Source organism: Humulus lupulus, chromosome 4, assembly GCF_963169125.1.
Source record: "Humulus lupulus chromosome 4, drHumLupu1.1, whole genome shotgun sequence".
NCBI lineage: Eukaryota > Viridiplantae > Streptophyta > Magnoliopsida > Rosales > Cannabaceae > Humulus > Humulus lupulus.
Genome location: NC_084796.1, coordinates 115,369,861 through 115,390,727, shown reverse-complemented (window position 1 = coordinate 115,390,727; position 20,867 = coordinate 115,369,861). Strand labels below are relative to the sequence as shown.

General features: G+C 42.4%; 1 long non-coding RNA gene across 2 annotated transcripts; it reads right to left on the bottom strand.

Moving 5' to 3' along the window:
• Positions 1-760: 760 nt before the first annotated feature.
• LOC133829124 (uncharacterized) lies at positions 761-20,251 on the bottom strand. Of its 2 annotated transcripts, XR_009891551.1 has the most exons (6): positions 19,903-20,251; positions 19,744-19,777; positions 19,578-19,660; positions 19,328-19,405; positions 18,135-18,378; positions 761-984 (listed from the first exon to the last, which is right to left on the bottom strand). It is a non-coding gene; the product is annotated as an uncharacterized LOC133829124 (long non-coding RNA). The 2 variants fall into 2 exon arrangements; XR_009891550.1 differs by lacking the exons at positions 761-984; positions 18,135-18,378 and having other exon boundaries at positions 19,255-19,405; positions 19,903-20,229.
• Positions 20,252-20,867: the final 616 nt, after the last annotated feature.

The following is a 20,867-nucleotide window of genomic DNA, read 5'->3' as shown; positions in this document are numbered from 1 at the left end:
ACTTCTCCGACCTCAACAAGGCTTGTCCTAAGGAATGTTTCCACTGCCAACAATTGACCAGTTGGTAGACGCCACACTAGGTCATGAGCTCATGTCTTTCATGGACGCGTATTCTGGATATAACTAGATCGTGATGAACCTTGCAGAGCAAGAGCATACCGGTTTCATGACCGAGCATAACATATATTTTTACAAAGTTATGCCATTCGAATTGAAAAATGTTGCGGCCACATACCAACACTTGGTCAACAAAATGTTCATTAACCAAATCAGGAGAAACATGGAGGTGTATGTCGATGACATGCTCGTCAAGTCAAAGACTTCCAGTAACCATGTATCCGACCTGGAAGAATGTTTTGGTATCTTGAGAAAGTAAGACACGAAGCTGAATCCCCAGAAATGCACTTTCGGGGTGGCATCTGGAAAGTTTGGGATTCATACTACGAAAAAGGTTTTTTTAGGACTAGCATTGCGAGTCCTCTATTTGAGAGCCTTAAAAACTAAGGTTTTTTAGGACTTGCGTTGCGAGTCCTAAAATCTGGTTGAGTGCCTTTAATTAAGTTTTCAGGACTAAAAAATCTGGTTGAGTGCCTATAAGTAATTTTTAGGATTCGATTTGCATGCCCTTAAAAGTAATTTTATTTTTTATAAAAAAAATGCAGCTACAATTTTCATTTTGATTTAGAAAAAATATATCCCTTTGAGTGTCCAAAATGTATTATATATGTTAGATTTCTAAAATTTCAAAAGAAAATACAACAAAAGAATTTTTTATTAATTACTCAAAAATATAATTTTAATATTTAGTCTACTCGGCTTACAAAATCATATTACATGATAGTTTATACTACAATCAAATTCTATCATCACCAAATATTAAACAAGAAATGTATACAATGTTAGTGAAATATATTTTTTATTCTAAAAACTTCAGCTGCCAATGTTGTCTAGTATTGCGCCAAAAAAATGCATCTCAATATAGACCTGCACATTATAAAAAATTTCTTTAATTATAAATATATAATAATTCAAACTTATAAATAAGTAGACACACACACCAATTATAAATATATATATATAATAAATGCGAAAATTAAACTATCAGTATAGGTATTCATATAGTCAAGGAGCAAACAATTTCTTGTTAGATAGTACTATTTCATAAAATGTTAGTCATCCAGTACATAGATGTATTTCAAAACAGTAGCAAACTACACCAAAATCAGCAACGAAATAGACCATAAATCTACTATATTATCCATTCAACTTAGTTAAAAAAAATACACCAAAAATCTGTCACAAAATACACCAAAAAAACCAATTGCACAATACAGAAAATATACCATTAAAACTCTGGATCACAAGATCATGCTCCAATCTTTGACAGACCTTAGTTAGTCTCCATTGCACAATAGCAAACTAAATTTGTAACAAAATTTTAATAATTTTACTATTTAATTTTGTTATAACTTTGTAATATAATTCGACACTTACTAAGTTTGGGGGCTCAACTTCCCCTAATTTTCTCTTTGTATTTTAAATTTGTAAACAAAATAGATATTAACATACAATTTTATGAAAAATTGTTAAAAAAAAGTCTCATTTTTTAAATGCAATTAGTCCCTTCAGAAAAACTTTTAGCTCCATCAATTATTATTAGTTAGCATGTATATCTTCTGAAAAAAGAATTGAAAAAGAATTTGTTAATTTGCCAAAACTTTGTGATAGCATTGATTTTATTATTATTATTAAGAAATGATAGAGTTGTATTATAATGTTGTTGACGCGGTTATTTGCCAACAGGTAATTAAGAGAAGAAGAGAAAGGGATTAGTGTTGATAATGAACCAAAACAGATATATGATCTTAGGAAATGGAAAGGTGACTCAAGACACGGTTTTTAAGTGATTCAAAGGTTAAAATCCTATTACAGGATATTATTGCAAGAGATAATCCAACCCCTATCAACTCTCAAGGTCTCCATATTTATCGGAGAAGGCACCTGGGAGTTGGTAAGAAGGTCATCCCGTGACCTTCTTACCTATCATATCAACTCTGTGACATTCATGATTAATTCCTAAACCTGACACATAAGTGTGGTCAAATCGATAGGTAAGGAGATAATGGGCCGCACGGCCCAACCCAGTCGTGGGTGTCCGAGAAGTCAGGAGCATATCAGACACGTGATGTCTGATATATGCACATTTACCTTGCGTGTGTTGACTTTACAAAGGGTCATAGCCTCCATATTCAGCTCGTACCACGAGCTGGATACTTAACTCGACCCTCGACCTTTAGAGTCCAGGCTCAAGTCTTGGGCAATCTTGGCGAACCCTTGGTTTCCTCGAGCTAAGGAGGTACGACCTTATGACGGGATCTCCGGTCTTGGGGATGTCCACGAGATAATCATGATTAGGCCGCAGATCAGCTTGCTAATCAGCCCGTGGAAAATCAGGGCGTACATCTGCCCCCCAAGCCCCTGCTCGTGGTATACCACGTCCTATAAGACCACAGTAGGGGCTTTTAGGCTTCCCCATGAACTCTTCACATTCCACCTCTTACGCAGGCGCCTGATACGTGGAACATTGTTGTTGGTGACGGTATGTCTTACGAGAACCGCATTTAATGGCCTAGCCTATGCCCAGCCGTCGTTTCGTATTTCGAGTGGAGGGCCTCGGATCCTTCATCGGGGCCATCTAACGGCCCTCTACACGTGACCCTTCATGTATATAAAAAGGGGTGGCCACCCTACTTATGGGCCACCCTTTCATTTGAAATTTCTCAGAACTTCTCTCCTTCTTCTCTCTTCATCTCAGAAGAAAAAAACCCTCTTCTCTGTGACTGCTACACTCAGCGTTCAAGAAGCTCAGACGTAAGGATTTCTTCAAAGCTTTGGGAGCCAATACTCTAACGAAGCTTTCACCTAGGCGATACCTTCATCCACCTCCCAGCCAAACACTGTAAGTTTCCTGACCATGTGTGTTTTGAAAATATATTTCACTGTAGCTTAGGTAAATATTTTACTGTAGCCGCATGCAAGGGTTTACTGGGTTTTGTGGATACGGAGGGTGAAAGCCTTTTTAGGTTAGGGTATTTTTGCTGTAGGAAATCACTTAAGAGTATGGTTTACGGGATGCTTTTTCTGGGGAAAATTTCTGGGTAGGAGTTTTGGAACTTTGGGTGCAAAACCGGGTGGCTTAGGGAACACGCTTCACAGGCGGTTTTGCAATTTTTGCCTACTGAAACTTTCCCCCCAAGGCAATTTCTATCCTGACCCTCCTGACACACGAATTTCGAGTAATCGGGGATCTGTTGGGAGCACAGGCGCGTGTTCATTGAACCGCGTGGTCCCACTCTCCACGGGCTGGGCTTACCTCAGCTCGTGCAAATAACACTTTGCTTTTTCCTCATGCTTGGGTCGCCTTTTCTGAAATGTTTTCTTTTGTTCGTTAGGCGACCAGATGGCACCGAAAAGGAACTCTCCCAAGAAGACCGTCAGCAGCTCGGCCTCACAGCAGGACAAAGGAAATGCGGTGATGCCGGACTCCCCAATCCCCAACTTTGGGCCGGCGGTGGAGCAGGAGCTCGAGGTCGCCCCCGATGCCTTCTTTGAGGCAGAGAGGATCGTCTCAAAGGTCACCGACCAGGCGAAGATCAACAAAATATTTCTCTCCCACAACATCGCCCTGGGGAGAACAACTGTGGTGGCTCGACCTCCCGCGGAAGGCGAGCGGAGCTGCACGCCGCTCGATGAGGTATTCGCGTCCTGGAGCGGCGAGCATTTCAAGGCGGGGGCATTCCTCCCGCTGGACCAGTATTTCGCGGACTTCCTCAATTATGTGAGGTTGGCACCATTTCAGCTCCCCCCCAACTCTTTTCGGTTGTTGGCGGGGTTGAGATATTTATTTTTGAAGCATGAGTGGGAGGTCCCCACTCCAGCAGACATTTTATACTTTTTCTACCTCAAGGCCAGCCCGGATCAGCGGGGGCGAGGCGACGGGTTTTACTACTTAACCCTATTCCCCAATACGGCTGCGGTTATCGAGCTGCCCAGCCACCCCAATGACTTCAAGGATCAATTCTTCATGTCGACGGGGTTCAGGAATTGCGAGCTCCACTACTTCAATCGTCCTCGTAAGCGTTTTTCATCCTTAGCTTGTAAGTTAAGTGTCGTTTTAGCTCCTCCCATACCCCTTTCTGACTTAGACTAATTCTGTAGGCATCTTCGCGAGGACAGAGAAATCTGTGACCCTCGGGGCCCAATACGAGACACTGGCGGGCTTGCCCCGCAGCAAGAAAGATTATCGCGTGCTCGTAACAGACGAGACGATGATAGCCTACAAGCTGATTTTCCCAAATCAGACTTTAAACCTCAGGAGGCTCCGTGGGCTTCCCCCAGCTCGCGACACCAGACCCATCATCATGGAGGAGGTCGTGGGAGATGAAGATGAGGAGGACGAGGGCGACGAAGTTCCCCTCGTGAGGAATAGGAAGCGGGCCTTGGAGGTCGCCCAGAGGATGGGCGAGGAGAGGATCCAATCTGGAGCAGCCGCGGGTCCTTCTGGCCAAGGTAACCCTTACATGTTTAGGAGTCTAGATAGGGCCACAGCAGACCCTCGGCTGGCTAGGTTCAATCCTAGGAAGCTTGTCCATCGTCACCAAAGTTATTCGGACCTGAATACCACCCTGCTCCATTGTGTCGACCGGCTTGTGCTGGACTACCAAGATAGCCGGCCTAGGGGTACCGTAGTAGTAGATAATACCCTAGCCTTTAGGTCGATCCTATTCGAGGAGTATGGGACTAACCTTCGGACATGGCCATCACTCCGGAGGGGTGCCGTAGCTCCAGGGCTTAGGCAATACGTAGAGGAATCTAGCCCTGAATCAGCCTAGGAGCCAGAACCTGCGCCAATTCGGGAAGTAATCGACTTAGATTCTTCTTCGAGCTCGGGGGGTAGGATTCCCTTAGTATTCATATACTTTTTATCTTTACCCCTTTGTTTTTGTATTTGTATGGTTGCTAACTCATACTAACCATGTCTTTGTTTTGACAGAAGAGATGTCTCAGCCCGAGGAGAGCCTGCGAGGTGCGGTCTTCGGGGGGAACCCCTCAGCTGGGCCAAAAATGAAAAGGCTCCGGATGTCCAAGAACACCGCTGGGGTCCCCACCAAGTCTCCAGCAAAGGAGAAGGAGCAAACCCCGGCTGCCCAGGTCGCGGGAGCGATTCTTCCTGATGCAGAGGGAAGCAACATGCCTCCACCCCCTTCGCGAGCTCCAGCCGCCGCCCGGGACGCAGGAATGGAGCTCGGGGCTTCGACGGTTGTACCCTCCGATGTATGCATCCCAGTCAATCCCCACGACCTGAAGAACATCCCCGAGGCCTTCCGGGGAACGGTGTATGAGTCGGCGAACTACACCGTCAGCCACATATACAGGTTCACCGAGAAGGAGCTCCGGGCCATTGAGACACTGAGCCCGGTGGGCGTGCTGTAGTCTTCATTGGGCATGGCCATGACGGTAAGCTAACTTAATTTTTTGTGTTTTTTATCATTACATTTTGCTATGCTTTTCCTTCCCTTTTTTTAAGGCAATTGTCTTTTCAACTTCGCAGAGCGCCGTTGCCCTTCACCGGAGCATCGTCAGGACCAAAACTCAGCTCGAGGACATGAGGAGCGAGCACCAGACTACCCTACAGGTGGCCAAGGATGCCTTGGCGGCCTCGCAGGTCAAGTTGGAAAAAACCCACTCGAAGGTCCAAGAGCTCGAGGCCTCTCTCGCCACCTCGCGGACAGACCTAGATGCCGCGAAGACTGAGGTCCAGGTCGCCTAGGCTGCCCTAGAGGCCGAGCGGACAACTTCAGAAAAGTCCATGGAAGATCTGTTCTACCATTGCTGGGTCTACAATCCAGATGCAGACTTCTCCTTCATGTCAGCGAGCCTCTGGGAGCGCTTGCTGGTGAAGTTCCAAGCTCGCCTTGATAAAGAGGCGCCCTCTAAGACCGGGGAAGGCTCTGGCGCAGCTGAGCAAGGCGAGATGGCGACCTCCAAGGGGCCACCTGGCGGAGCTTAGGGCGTTTCTTCTCTTGTGCCCTTCAATATTTTTTAAATACTTTTTATGTAACCTTTGCATGAGGTGCTTTCACCTCGAGACAATTTGATTTGACGCTTTTAATTGATCCTCTTTCTTGCCTTTACGCATTTTGGTTACAATTTTTTTTTTTGAAAAGCTTAGTTCGCATTAACTTTTAACCATATCTCGAGCTCTTTGTGAAGAACATCGATCAATAGATTTAAATCAACTTCTAAGTTTTATGACCCGGTTAGGACCAGGAACTTAATTTGAAAACTTAGTTCGTGTTAACTTTTATCCATATCTCGAGCTCTTTAAGAAGAACAACGATCAATGGATTTAAATCAACTTCTAAGTTTTATGACCCGGTTATGACCAGGAACTTATTTTGAAAACTTAGTTCGTGTTAACTTTTATCCATATCTCGAGCTCTTTAAGAAGAACAACGATCAATAGATTTAAATCAACTTCTAAGTTTTATGACCCGGTTATGACCAGGAACTTGTTTTGAAAACTTAGTTCGTGTTAACTTTTATCCATATCTCGAGCTCTTTAAGAAGAACAACGTTCAATAGATTTAAATCAACTTCTATGTTTTATGACCCGGTTATGACCAGGAACTTAATTTGAAAACTTAGTTTGTGTTAACTTTTATCCATATCTCGAGCTCTTTAAGAAGAACAATGATCAATAGATTTAAATCAACTTCTAAGTTTTATGACCCATATGACCAGGAACTTAATTTGAAAACTTAGTTCGTGTTAACTTTTATCCGTATCTCGAGCTCTTTAAGAAGAACAACGATCAATAGATTTAAATCAACTTCTAAGTTTTATGACCCGGTTATATCCAGGATAGGACTTAGTTAGCGTTTAATCCTTATCAATATCTCGCGTTTTTTAAGAAAAACAACGGTCAATTGATATGAATCAACTTCTAAGTCATTAAGGAGACCTGGTTATATCCAAGCACCATATGCCCCCAAGTAACTGGGAAATGGTCTTTCGTGGTTACTTTAGATTACACTTGCAAACATGTACAAAAAGCTGATTCTCATTCATACATAAAAAATGGCCTTCCAAGCCTTACAAGTGAATCATTGATAATATTTCTTTAAGTGGATGGCGTTCCAAGTCCGCAGGACCGCCCCTCCATCAAGTCGAGATAACTTATAAGTTCCCTCCTTAATGATTTCGATGACCTGGTATGGTCCTTCCCAGTTTGGTCCCAAAACTCCATCTTTGGGATCTTTCCCGGCCAGGAAAACTCTCCTTAGGACCAAGTCGCCAACGCTAAAGGCGCATTTTTTGACTTTGGTGTTGAAGTAGCGAGTGATTTTCTGCTGATAATGGGCGAGCTGGAGTTGCGAATCCTCTCGCCTTTCATCAACTAGATCGAGGGAATTGCACAGGAGCTCGTGGTTTCGATCTTGGTCGTAAGACTGGACTCTATGCGAAAGCACCTTAATTTCCACAGGGAGGACTGCCTCACTTCCAAAGGTTAGGGAAAAGGGAGTATGACCCGTAGGAGTCCGATGCGAGGTCCGGTATGCCCATAGGACCTGGGGGAGCTGGCCAGACCCCCTTTGCTTCGTCTAATCTCTTCTTGAGGCTCGCCTTTAGGGTCTTGTTGACAGCTTCGACCTGGCCATTAGCCTGAGGATAGGCCACGGAGGAGAAACTTTTTACGATTCCGTATCTTTCACAAAACTCGGTGAACAGGTCGCTTTCGAACTAAGTGCCGTTGTCGGAAACGATCTTCTTAGGCAGGCCGAACTGGCAGATAATGCTCTTAACCACGAAGTCAAGCACTTTTTTGGACGTTATTGTTGCCAAAGGTTCTGCCTCAGCCCACTTCGTAAAGTAGTCGATGGCTACCACGGCGTAACAGACCCCGCCTTTTCCAGTGGGGAGGGCGCCAACCAAGTCTCTCCCCCAAACGCAAAACGGCCATGGGGACGAGATCATCTTCAGCTCGACTGGAGGAACTCGGGAAACTGCGGCGAATCGCTGGCACTTGTCGCACTTCTTCATGTATGTGATCGAGTCTTTGGACAGAGTTGGCCAGTAATACGCTTGCCTCAGGACCTTTAAGGCCAAGCTCTGCCCCCCAGTGTGGTCTCCGCAAAATCCTTCGTGCACTTCCTACAGGATGGCCTTTGCTTCGCCTGGAAGAACACACCAGAGGAGAGGTAGGGAGTGCCCACGTCGGTACAACACCCCATTGACTATCGTATACCTAGGAGCTTGGTACAGGACTCGCCGTGCATTGTTACGTCCTTCAGGTAGCTTGCCCTCGACGAGATATTCAAGGATGGGGGTCATCCAGGTCGGCCTGGCATCGATCATCTCGACCTCCGTCCTGACATCTTCTACGCTTGGTTTCTCCAAGAATTCGACTGGTACTAGCCCCAAGGTCTCCGTTTCCCCAGAGGTGGCGAGCTTGGCAAGAGCGTCTGCGTTTTGCTCCCGAGGTATCTGTTCGATCGAGCCTCGCTCAAACGCGGACAGCTCAACTTTTACCTTTGCCAGATAGGCGGCCATCTTGGGACCCCTTGCTTGATATTCGCCCAGGACCTGGTTTACCATGAGCTGGGAGTCACTGAAGCACTGGAAGGAGCTCGCCTTCAACTCCTGGGCTATCCTCAGTCCCGCCAGCAAAGCTTCGTATTTGGCCTCGTTCTTGGAGGCTTTGAATCCGAATCTCAGTGCCGAGTGGAATCTATGTCCCTCGGGGGATATCAAAATGATTCCAGCTCCGGAGCCATTCTCGTTGGATGAACCATCTACAAAGACCATCCACGAAGCCTGGGGTGAGCTGATTCGGGGTGAGTTTTCTGCGGGATCCTTCTGGAATCCCGTGCACTCTACCATGAAATCGGCCAGGGCCTGACTTTTTATAGCAATTCGCGGAGTGTACAGAATCTCGAACTGACTGAGTTCGATGGTCCACTTTAACAAACGTCCCGATGCTTCAGGTTTTTGCAAAACCTACCTTAAAGGTTGATCGGTCATGACGTGAATCGAGTGGGACTGGAAGTATGGCCTGAGCTTTCCCGAAGCCGTGATAAGGCAGAACGCCAATTTCTCCATCAGCGGGTATCGGGATTCAGCCCCGAGAAGTCTCTTGCTGATGTAGTAGACTAGCTTCTGAACTTGGTCCTCTTCTCGTACCAGTACGGCACTAACTGCGTCCTCAGTGACAGCCAGGTAGAGAAAAAGGGGCTCTCCTGCCTTGGGTTTGGATAGCACGGGCAGCTCAGCCAGATGTGCCTTCAAGTCGAGGAATGCGCTTTCGCATTCTACTATCCATTCAAACTTCTTGTTTCCTCGGAGCAGGTCGTAGAAGGGCAAACACTTATCGGTGGACTTGGAAATAAAACCAGTTGAGGGTTGCCACTCTTCCTGTCAGGCCTTGGACATCTTTTTCGCGACCTGGGCGAAGGAAGCTCGAGCAGTGATCTGATCTTGTTGGGGTTTGCCTCGATTCCTCGGGTATTGACTATGAACCCCAGGAATTTCCCTGACGCGACTCCAAAAGTGCATTTCTGTGGATTGAGCCTCATGCCATATTCTCGTAGTATCTTAAAACATTCTTCCAGGTCGGAAATATGGTTATCGGCAGTCTTTGACTTGACTAGCATGTCATCAACGTACACTTCCATGTTTTTTCCGATTTGGTCTGCGAACATTCTATTTACTAGCCTTTGGTAGGTAGCTCCAGCGTTCTTCAGACCGAACGACATGACCTTGTAACAATAGACGTTAGTCGAGGTCATGAAGCTGGTGTGTTCCTGGTTCGCCGGATTCATCGCGATCTGATTGTAGCCTGAGTACGCATCCATAAAGGACATGAGCTCGTGCCCTGCCGTGGCATCTACCAACTGATCAATCCTGGGCAATGGAAAGCAATCCTTGGGGCAGGCTTTATTCAGGTCAGAGAAGTCGATGCATGTCCGCCATTTCTCGTTAGGCTTCGGGACCAACACGGGGTTGGCAACCCATATTGGAAACTTGGCTTCACGAATAAAGCCGCATTTCTTGAGCCGGGCTACCTCTTCCTCTAGGGCTTCAGCTCGAGTTGTTCCTAAACGCCTTTGCTTCTGGGACTTGGCGGGAACACTCTTATCCAGATGAAGTGTATGCATGATGACACTTGGGCTGATTCCCACCATGTCCTCATGGGACCAGGCAAACACGTCCAGGTTATCTCACAGAAACTTGGTCAGCTCCACCTTCCTCTTGCTATAGAGGTTTTTCCCGAGCTTTACCATCCGTGATGGATTCTGCGGATCAATGTTCACTTCCTCGAGCTCCTCAATCGCCTGGAGCTCGGATCTATCCTCGCCTATTCGGGGGTCAATATCCTCACTTAAGATGACATTTTCCCCCTCGGCGCTTTGAGGTTTTTCAATCTCAGGATCTGGTAAGGGTTCCTGAGATTCCTCTTCACCTTTAATGGCCATTGCCAGCTGCCTAGGTTTAGATTTTCCCTTCATGGAAATGTTGTAGCATTCCCTGGCAGCGAGCTGATCGCCATGGATAGTGCAGATTCCCGTCGAAGTAGGGAATTTCATCGCGAGGTGGCGAATGGACGTGACGACCTCGAAAGCTATGAGCGTAGGTCATCCCAAAATGGCATTGTAGGCAGCGGAGCAGTCAATGACCACGAACTCGAGGAGTTTGGAGACTGTCCGAGATCCTTCACCTAGGGTGATCACCAGCTCGATCGTCCCTATCGCTGCTGATCCTTCTCTCGAAAAACCATACAACATCATGGAGGTTGCCTTCAGCTCGGCGACAGTCAAACCCATCTTCTCTAAGGTGGATCGGAATAGGAGGTTCACCAAACTCCCGTTGTCTATCAGTACCCTCCTCACTCTCCGATTGGCGAGCTGGACTGCTATGACCAGAGGATCATTGTGAGGGAACTGGACATGGCCTGCATCTTCCTCCGTAAAAATGATTGGTTACCTCTCCAATCGCTGCTGCTTTGACTGACGCTGTTCCGTGACGAACTCCACTCCGTTATGAGCCTTTAGTTCGTTCACGTATCTCTTCTGGGCGCCTCTGCTCGTGCCGGCCATGTGCGGACCTCCAGAGATGGTGGATATCTCTCCTCCTACCACAGGAGGAGGTACATCCTGGTCTACCCGAGACCCGAGCTGACTGGCTAGGACCTCAGGGGCAGGTCGACTTGCTGGAACCCTGTTTCATGCGTATTGAGCCAAGGGGCTGGCTCGAATGAGAGTCTCGATCTCATCCTTTAGATGTCTACAATCGTCATTATTGTGGCCAACATCATTATGAAAACGGCAAAACTTGGAAGCGTCTCTCTTCCCCTTGTGGTGCTTTAATGGCTCCGACCTCTTCCAGGGGACTCGAGTAGAGTTGGCTAAGAAGATATTCTCCCTAGACTGGGTGAGCTTGGTATAAGTCGCAAAGACGGGCTTAAACTTGTCTATGGACTTATTCTTCTTTTGATCGTGTTGGTTGCCTTCACCATTCCCCTTTCTTTTGCCTCCTCTGAGCTGGTTGTTCTGTGTGACATTCTGGGTCGCTGCCACGACCTCCGTCCCCACTCCAGCGGGCTGCTCAGGGACCTGGCTGGTTCCTGCAGCAGAAGCTTCGGCTTCTTCCAAGTTGATCCATTCCTGGGCTCTGTTAAGGAATTCTTTAACCGAGCTGACTCCCTTCCTTTGTATATCCTTCCAGAGATCTCCTCCGACGAGGATTCCAGTTCTCATGGCCATGAGCTTGGAGCTATCATCCGCGTCTCTAGCTCGAGCAGCAACGTTTGCAAATCTGCTCAGGTAGGCCTTCAGAGTCTCACCGGGCTGCTGCCTCACGTTAGCCAGGGAGTCGGCCTGAACGCGGGCGGCCTGGGAGGCTCGGAATGCCCTTTTGAAATTTGCCGAGAAAGTCTTCCAGGAGCTGATTGACTGCTTTTTACCTTGTTTGAACCACTGCCTGGCAGGTCCAGTCAGTGTGGAAGGAAAGATTAAACATCTTAGCTCGGGGCCGATGTTGTGAGCCATCATCAAGGTGTTGAACATTCCTAGATGGTCCGACGGGTCTCCGTCTCCATTGAACTTTGACAGGTCCGGCATACGGAAGCCAGGCGGGTACGCCGTTGCTGCTATACAGGGGGCGAAGAGTTCCATCTCGTCCCCTGAATCGTACTCATCTTTTTCTTTTTCCGTCAGGAGCTTCCTCATCAGCTCCTCCGTCTGAGTTAGGCGTTCGAGGGTTTGGTCCTGGTGTCCTTGGTTATTCCGGGGTTGTTCAACAACTCCAGATCCATTGTACATATTTGGTGGGTTATTGCCCCTCCTATCTTGAGATAGGTTATTTGGGGCATTCCCTCCGTTACGTACCTCGGACAGGGCCCCCCCTGAGCGAGCGTGGTTGTCTCCTCTTGCCTACTCCCCTTTATGAGAGTTGAGGCGATCTCGAAGGTCGCCTCCTTGGGTGACTCGAGGACTTTGCGCCGAACTCAAACGCTGGCACAGGTCTCCCCCAGAAACATCACTCCGGCGACTGTTGGTCCAGTGGCTTCTGCTAGATAGGCTTGGAGTCCGCCTTTGGTGGTGAGGACCTGGGCTTTCCCCTGGCGCCATGCTACACCGGGAAGGTCCAGCTGATGGCGGGTCTCTCCTGCTACTTCCGTAGGCAGGAATATCTCGAACGGTTCGAGGAGGAGACAGATACCTGATCGGAGACGGAGGATGCCTGACTGGAGAGGCGATCCTGGTTCCGTCAGGTCGGATTAGATTCGGTGGGGGCCTTTCGGCCCTGCCAACCCGCTGGTCCCGCACCTAGCGATCTGGACGAGGCGCAGGACGGTTGTTGGGGACGGGCTGATGCTGTGAGCCCTCCCCGGATCTCCTTCGGGAATTTCCTCGAGCTCTCCTGGGCGCTCTCGAGGATGGTTGGGAGCTAGGAGTCGACGTTCTAACCGAACGGCTGTATTGCTAATGTTCGGCTCTAGGCATTCCTCTGAAGTCTACCTCTCGATGGTGTGATGAAGGAGTGGAGTTGGGCGTCGGAAGTCTGTCTGAATGGCTACGCCTAGACCGATTACCCCGCCGAGACTTAGAAGCCTCGCCTTGCCTCTCTCCGACGTTAACGTCGGTTGTGAGAGGGGGTAGTCGGGCCAGCACATCCTTGATCTGCTGACTAGCTATTGCTAGCTGGCTCCTCAGCTGAGCATTCTCCATTTCCACCGCAGTGTAATAACATGGGTTCGGGTTAGGCGGCCGAGGCGCCAAACTTCCGGTGTCGTCTTGGCCCGCCGGCTGTTTTCCTGGCCGCTGCTGGACTTCAGGAACTTGTTCCCCGGGGGTGGCAGTATGATGAGCCTCTTGCCCATCATGTTGCTCTGCCTCGTTACTGTGCCTGGATCGAGTTGTCACCATAGTTGGATGTTTGCGACAGCACTGAATCGGACTTGCTCTCAATGAAAGCACCACACTGTTGACGCGGTTCTTCGCCAACAGGTAATTAAGAGAAGAAGAGAAAGGGATTAGTGCTGATAATGAACTGAAACAGATATATGATCTTAGGAAATGGAAAGGTGACTCAAGACACGGTTTTTAAGTGGTTCAAAGGTTAAAATCCTTCTACTCCACTAGTCAATATTATTGCTCTATTATGGGTATATGCTTACAGGATATTTCTTACAAGAGATAATCCAACCCCTATCAACTCCCAGGGTCTCCATATTTATAGGAGAAGGCACCTGGGAGTTGGTAAGAAGGTCATACCGTGACCTTCTTACCTATCATATCGACTCTGTGACATTCATGATTAATTCCTAAACCTGACACATAAGTGTGGTCAAATCGATAAGTAAGGAGATAATGGGCCGCACGGCCCAACCCAGTCCTGGGTGTCTGAATACGCACGTTCCTGCTGCGTGTCCGAGAAGTCAGGGGCATATCAGACATGTGATGTCTGATATATGCACGTTTACCTTGCGTGTGTTGACTTTACAAAGGGTCATAGCCTCCATATTCAGCTCGTACCACGAGCTGGATAATTAACTCGGCCCTCGGCCTTTAGAGTCCAGGCTCAAGTCTTGGGCAATCTTGGCGAACCCTTGGGTTTCCTCGAGCTAAGGAGGTACGACCTTATGACGGGAGCTCCGGTCTTGGGGATGTCCACGAGATAATCATGATTAGGCCGCAGATCAGCTTGCTAATCAGCCCGTGGAAAATCAGGGCTTACAAATGTATTTCTCTTTTTTCTCATATATTTGACTCATGTCAAAGCCACAAATCCCATCTATCTTTCTCTATTTTGACAATATGATAATACAATTTTTACTTTCCATTGATCCAACTTTATGGATGTCAATAATACACCTAGCCGATCAACGATCGACGAGGCTTCTTCTAGTTTATCTCATCTTGAAATCAATGGAAATTCTAGCCACGATTTTGTTCTCAGACGATCGACGAGGCTTCTTGGCGAATTTGATTTCTGATTTATAGATGAGACTTCTCAATGAATCCGGTTTTTTTTAGGTATAATCTTCTCAATTAATCTACTTCTATACATTGCTACTCTATTTTTCAAAGCCTTTTTATAATCCTAGCAAAAGTTTGCATTCTCCAAGTCTTGCTAAACTCTGGAATGTTGCTAATATATTTTTCACTTCCTTTTTTACCTATTCTTATTGTGCTGATCTCTACCCCAAGACTTGTATATATGACGAATTGAAGACACAAGCATTAGAAAAAAACATGATCGAGTCATATTGGACTCTTCATTAAAAACAGAGCAGAGAGACACAAATATATTTATATGTGTCTACAAGATATTTAGTCATCTTTTCTTATTTGGAAAAAGGCCACTTAAATTCTTCCAAGCAATTTTGAAATAGGTTTATTAAGTTTGATATTAGTAATGAGCCAATAAACTTCCCATGATTCAAATGTTTAGCTATATTTCTATTTTCGTATATATAAATAGAGGACTAAAACTTCGAACACAAAGGCATGGATTCAGGGGTTGTTTTTTTTGTATAATTGTGTTGGAAGTAAAATCATTAGGATTACATGTTTGCATTTGGTTATATTGTTGCTGTCATTGGCCTCTGCTCCATAATTAGTGGAATCTTGTCATTTTTGGCTTATTATTTTTCTTTTCATTTGCTTAAAGCAATTTTCTATACCAATTGTATCGATCATTGGTTGAAGAACAGACCAACTTGTCTTGTTCGTCGCCATTGTATCTTGAATGTTTGACTTTGCAGAATATGTACACATATAAATATATATATTTATATTTGTATGTGTATATATAAATACATGTTTAAATAGTAAGTAAATTAGTCATTTGGAGTTGCCAGAAAGAATTCGAAAGTTTTGTTGTATAACTAGCTTTATCGACAGAGCAAGTTAAGTCAAAGCTTGAAAATATGGTAAGTTGACTCCAGCTGACACTACAGGTCAAAAGAAATACAATTGGCTGAGACTTTGGTATAGAATAGAAGCAAAATACTCAACTTGAAACTTCATAGCCCAAAATGGTGCTCTTCTGTTATTTCTCTATAATTTAGCATTTTATAAGTTTAGAGGAAATATTGATATAAGGTAGTAATAATAATAATTTGAGACAAAGTTTCAGCCACATCTGTTGTGGACACTTGACCAGGTTGGCTTGCTCATTTCAAATAGTATATGTTTCAATAATAAACCATAGATATTTATGCATAGGTTATATATGCAATATGATGAGACTATGGTCATCATATTTAATTATTGCTTCAGTCATTTAACTGTACAATTTAACTATTAATTTTTTTTTGAATTTATGCGAATTGTTTGCATTTCTGCCATGAAATTTTGTTTTTCCTTGAGAATACAATATATAACTTTGAAATCTGTGTCTAAATGTATTATGATTTTAGGACTACTATGACCTGACCAAGTTTTGCTTTGCCTTTTTTTCACTTCAAATGATAGGCATCAACTGGAGCAGATGTTGTGTGTCAATTGAGGATTAATATCAGCCATATCCTATGAGGTATGAATTTATTTATCAAAATATTCAATTTTGACATCAAAATTCAATGCATGCAAGTCTTTAAATTTCATTGTATATTATACTTGAATTGAGATTATCAATTGTGCTGAACTGTGAATATTTCTAGACTTATTTTGTGAAAAATCTTAAGTTAAATTGCATATTCTAAAATTTGGGATTTATTAAAAAATTGCAGTTATACTGGAGACAAAACAAAGTGCTGAAAAGGGAAATGCATCATTATCTTCTAAAACTCTAAAGTAAAAAAGAGATCTTCTTACAAAGATATTATAGGTTCTGAAAAAAAAATGTTTGAAGAGTATTATTACTTGGCCAACCTACAAAATTATAATGAGGTAAATATTATCTATAACATATTACATGAGTTGTATCATATTGTTTATGGAATTATTCAATGAAAATATGAGATTTAATTGTATGTTTTAAAATTTAGGATTTATTGAATAATAGATATTATGTTATTGATTTTTTTCATGTCGTTTTTTTTATAGAAAAATAGCACCCGGTCGTTGTGCTTATTGATTATAAAGATAACATGTGAGTTTTATTTCTAATTGCATTTTTTTTTTATGTTATATAGGTGATGAAGATTGCAACACAAGACTTGGATGCTTACAATTAACTAAGAAAAAACACAAGACAGACATTACAATTTGTCTTTTATTGGACTTGTTAGACATTAGTACTACTTAATTAATTAAGAAAGAAACATTACTAATTTGAATCCTATCTTGGATGTTTAGTGGGTTTCAACTAAACATAATTTTTTTAGCCTATTCTAGTAATTAAAAATTTATCTCAGATCTAAGTATGTATTTAAAATTCTATAATCAACTTAATTATTAATTAGACCGTCAAATGTTAAATATCCGGATCACAAATTTATCATTGTGGCAGTCATCTTTTTCATATTTCCACACAAAACTAAGTACAAAAAAATCTATAGAAAATTGGACATCATATCCCCTAATTTACTAGCCTAACCATCTGTCACAATCAACACCAACATGTCAAACAAATCAAACAACACACAGGTTTTCATCCATATATCACCGCAGCACACAAAATTCTCAGAACCTACTTCACTAAGACATGCAAGTTATCAATCTTCCGTTATCACCGCAGGACACAGAATTCCTAAAACCTACTTCACTACAGATGAATATCTAAGATATTCAAACTCCAATAAAGTGTAATACTAAAGCAATTAGAGAATAAACGCATACACATTCCTTCATTTGATCAAAGGGAAAACATAATTATCAAATCAATTACTAGTTCTATTGTTAAGAGACAAACTCAGAATAAGACATTAACCACTCTAAGTTTAAAAATAGTTATCAAGAGCTACGTTAGATTTGAATAAATATTTTGATATAATGCCATATTAAATCCGGATTTATGCTTGAATGGATGCCTTTTAAGATAGATTACTGTTTCAAACATCTACACTAATTTGGCTTGTCATGACATTGAATTTGCTTAACAAGACCTATTTTTGAGCTCCTCTGTTAAGGTTTGGTATTAGCTCTTTGATTTTGCCAGATCTAATTTTTTTAAAGGATATTCTTTCTAGAAATGATTCCAATATGTAAACAATGAACCCAACCATGTCAAAAGGAGTGATTTAAGCATTATTTAAATGATATAGCTTGCTATGTGGGTGAGGGTCGAATCCCGAATTTGCTATTAAAAGGAGGAAGTCTTCTTTTCTTTTAAAGAGATTCAGCCATTTGATAAAATAAGGTCTCTACCGTATATTATATTCATATATTTGTCTTTCACTAAAATGTTGTTCATATAATTAATCATTTTTATTTTTCATAAAATCAAGATCTTTGGGTTTCATTTTTTTCACGAATGTATGTATATATATATTGACTCTGTCGCACCTAATCAAAAAACTATACTGCCATATTAAATACAGAATAACATACATATATATTTATTTTATATATGATAAATTATTTATTTATCAAAGAAATGAAAAAAATCTTGCTATGCCCACAAACCTCTCAGCGTGAACCCAGAACCCGCGCCGCCGAGATGCACGCTGTCGCCGAGACGCACGCCGCGTCCGAGAACCCCACGCCGTCGCCGCGAGCTGAGGTGCTAGAGCCGAGGAGACCGTCGCCGCCTGCCGTGGAGCCTGCGTCCAAGGAAACCCCCTGCCGCGGTACGCGCGCCTGCTGTGGAGACCGTCGCCGCCGTGGCTGCCCAGCATCCGGCCTCCTTAAAAGTTTATCCAAGCAACCACTGCAATTGAAATAAATAATTATCATAAAGATCGATCAGGTTCTTCCACATTCCAAAGCATACACACAGTCCTAGTTGTGAAGCAACAAAGTGCTGACAATGCTAACCATATTTTCCTCTTATTTTCTTTTCTTTAATGACGACATACTATCATGAAGAAGCACGACAGAAAGGAGAACAAGGAGTACCCCCACAACAACAATAATAACTGAATAAGAAAAGATAACAAAATTAGAGCCTAAATTAAATGAGTCAACTTCTAAAATAAATATAATTCAATATTTTCCAAATTGGAGAGTCAATGGAATCACTGATAAAATATATATTTGATCACTCCCAAGCAAATACTAAAGTCCAATCAAACTGTGGAAGTGATCAGAGATACGATCTCATTAAAGCAAGGGACAGAAATAATAATTTGGCACTAATGTTATGGTTTAAACTCTTACATGGATAGTTTGGTAAATATGATTGCTAAGAAAATGATAGGTTTGTTTAAATTGATTTTTACTGGAATGAAAAACCAAGTGTCTGTCGCTACTTAGTGTGGAAGCTTCATACATAGGAAATAAAATGATTTTTTAAAGCAATTCTCATGCCAATGAGCTTGCATAGAAAAGAATGAATGTGGGTTTCTCTTCAAGGATTTTTTTTTCTCTCCTTGAAGAATTTATTACTAAATAATAAATTTGACTAGTTCTAGATTTTGCTTATGCATATTTAGTGTAGAGAGCATCTTGTTAAGTTGAATTTGTATCTCTCCTTTGGTAAATAAGAGTATTATGCCTCAAACAACATGAACAAACAAATATAAGAATATATATACAAATGAAGCCCATGATTCTCTCTAATATACAAAGTTTATAAATCCATGAACAATTACAATCTACATCATCACTAACATACAAATATAAAATGTAGTTCATGCAATATAAAGAGGTACACATACTCAAGCATCTTAGATAAGAGGTCAAATGCAGGACTTTTTGAAGAGATGTTTACAAAACCCTGAAGCCCGTGATTGTCACTGTAAAAAGCATACACAATAAAGAAAAATAAAACATAAATAAAATCAAAACACGGCAAAGAAAAGGAAAGGGAAGGGAAGGAAGATCACAGTTGAGAGTGAAATAAATTAATTTGTTACAGGGACGACTATAAACAGTCTGTTTAAAATATTATATGTATCAAGAACATACTACTTGTGGCCTTGAATATGCTGTAAATCATTTTGCCAGCGGAAGATTTGCAAGTGTTGGCCACTTTTCTATAGTGGGATGACCTGATGAAATAACAATGAACAATAATGATCCCAAACATAAAGAAAAGAAATATGAGAGTTTTATAGTAGAATGAAGTAAGTACCTAAGACCTTGAATATCTTGTCAAGTTGATCAAACTGAAAAAAAAAAAAAAAGAAGCATGAGAGAACTAAATGAAAGCAAAAAGGATTATAACAATCTCACAAGGGAATCACTTTATTAAAAAGTCAAAGCCGGTCAAGGACAATGGGGAAAGAAGGACCTGAAATTGATTTGGGGTAGCTTTGACTTCAGCTCCTTGAAACAGTGGCTTCCAAGTCAAAAGCTCGGCAAAAATGCATCCAACAGCCCACATATTTAAATAAAGATATAATATTAGTGCAGCAGTAGAAGCCCTTGTTTCTTTGATTATAATCCAACCTACAAAAAATATCTATATATGTGCAAACGCACAAGCTACGCATGGATGTATTTGTGTGTGTAGCTGATAAAGCTCAGCATAAACCAAAATGATAAGACTAGAGCAAATAGCAACTATCTTTTCAGTCAATTTTGTATCATGTACTGTGCAACACATGCTTGCTATATATGCCTGCCAATAATAAATATGAAATTTGGTGTTGAGGGGTACCAACAACACTTGTATAATATTTTGCCCCAAGGAGCAGCTCTGGTGCACGATACCAAATGGTTACCACAACCTGCAAGTATCACATAAACAAATATATAGATATATGTTTCATTTCCATTGATAAGATTATTCGAATGCAGAATAAAATCTCATCAACTAAAATTCCCATTTCCCATATATTCCGGAAAAATTAAGGGTGTGATTAGTATATGATTATGATTCAATTTTATGTTTCAAAAAACTAAAAATAAGTAGACCCACAATAATCCAAGAATGGTTAGTTATTTCTTAAAACAAAATCTGAATATGATTTTAAACTTTCGCCTGTATAATTGAAAACAACAAAATATTGTTTTCTCAATTTTTCAATTTTTCACTGACTTTCCTTTTAGTGTGTTAGTATATATAATATATATTTATATATATATATATATGAGTGTATTTTTAATGATTACTATATATGGATGATTACTTTAATATTATTGGATTAAAATCAATGATTCATATTTATAATTGTTAATTAATATTTCTAAACATAAATTTTGATTTTTTTTAATTTTTAGAAGGGTTACGTGACGAAAAACGTGTATTTATTA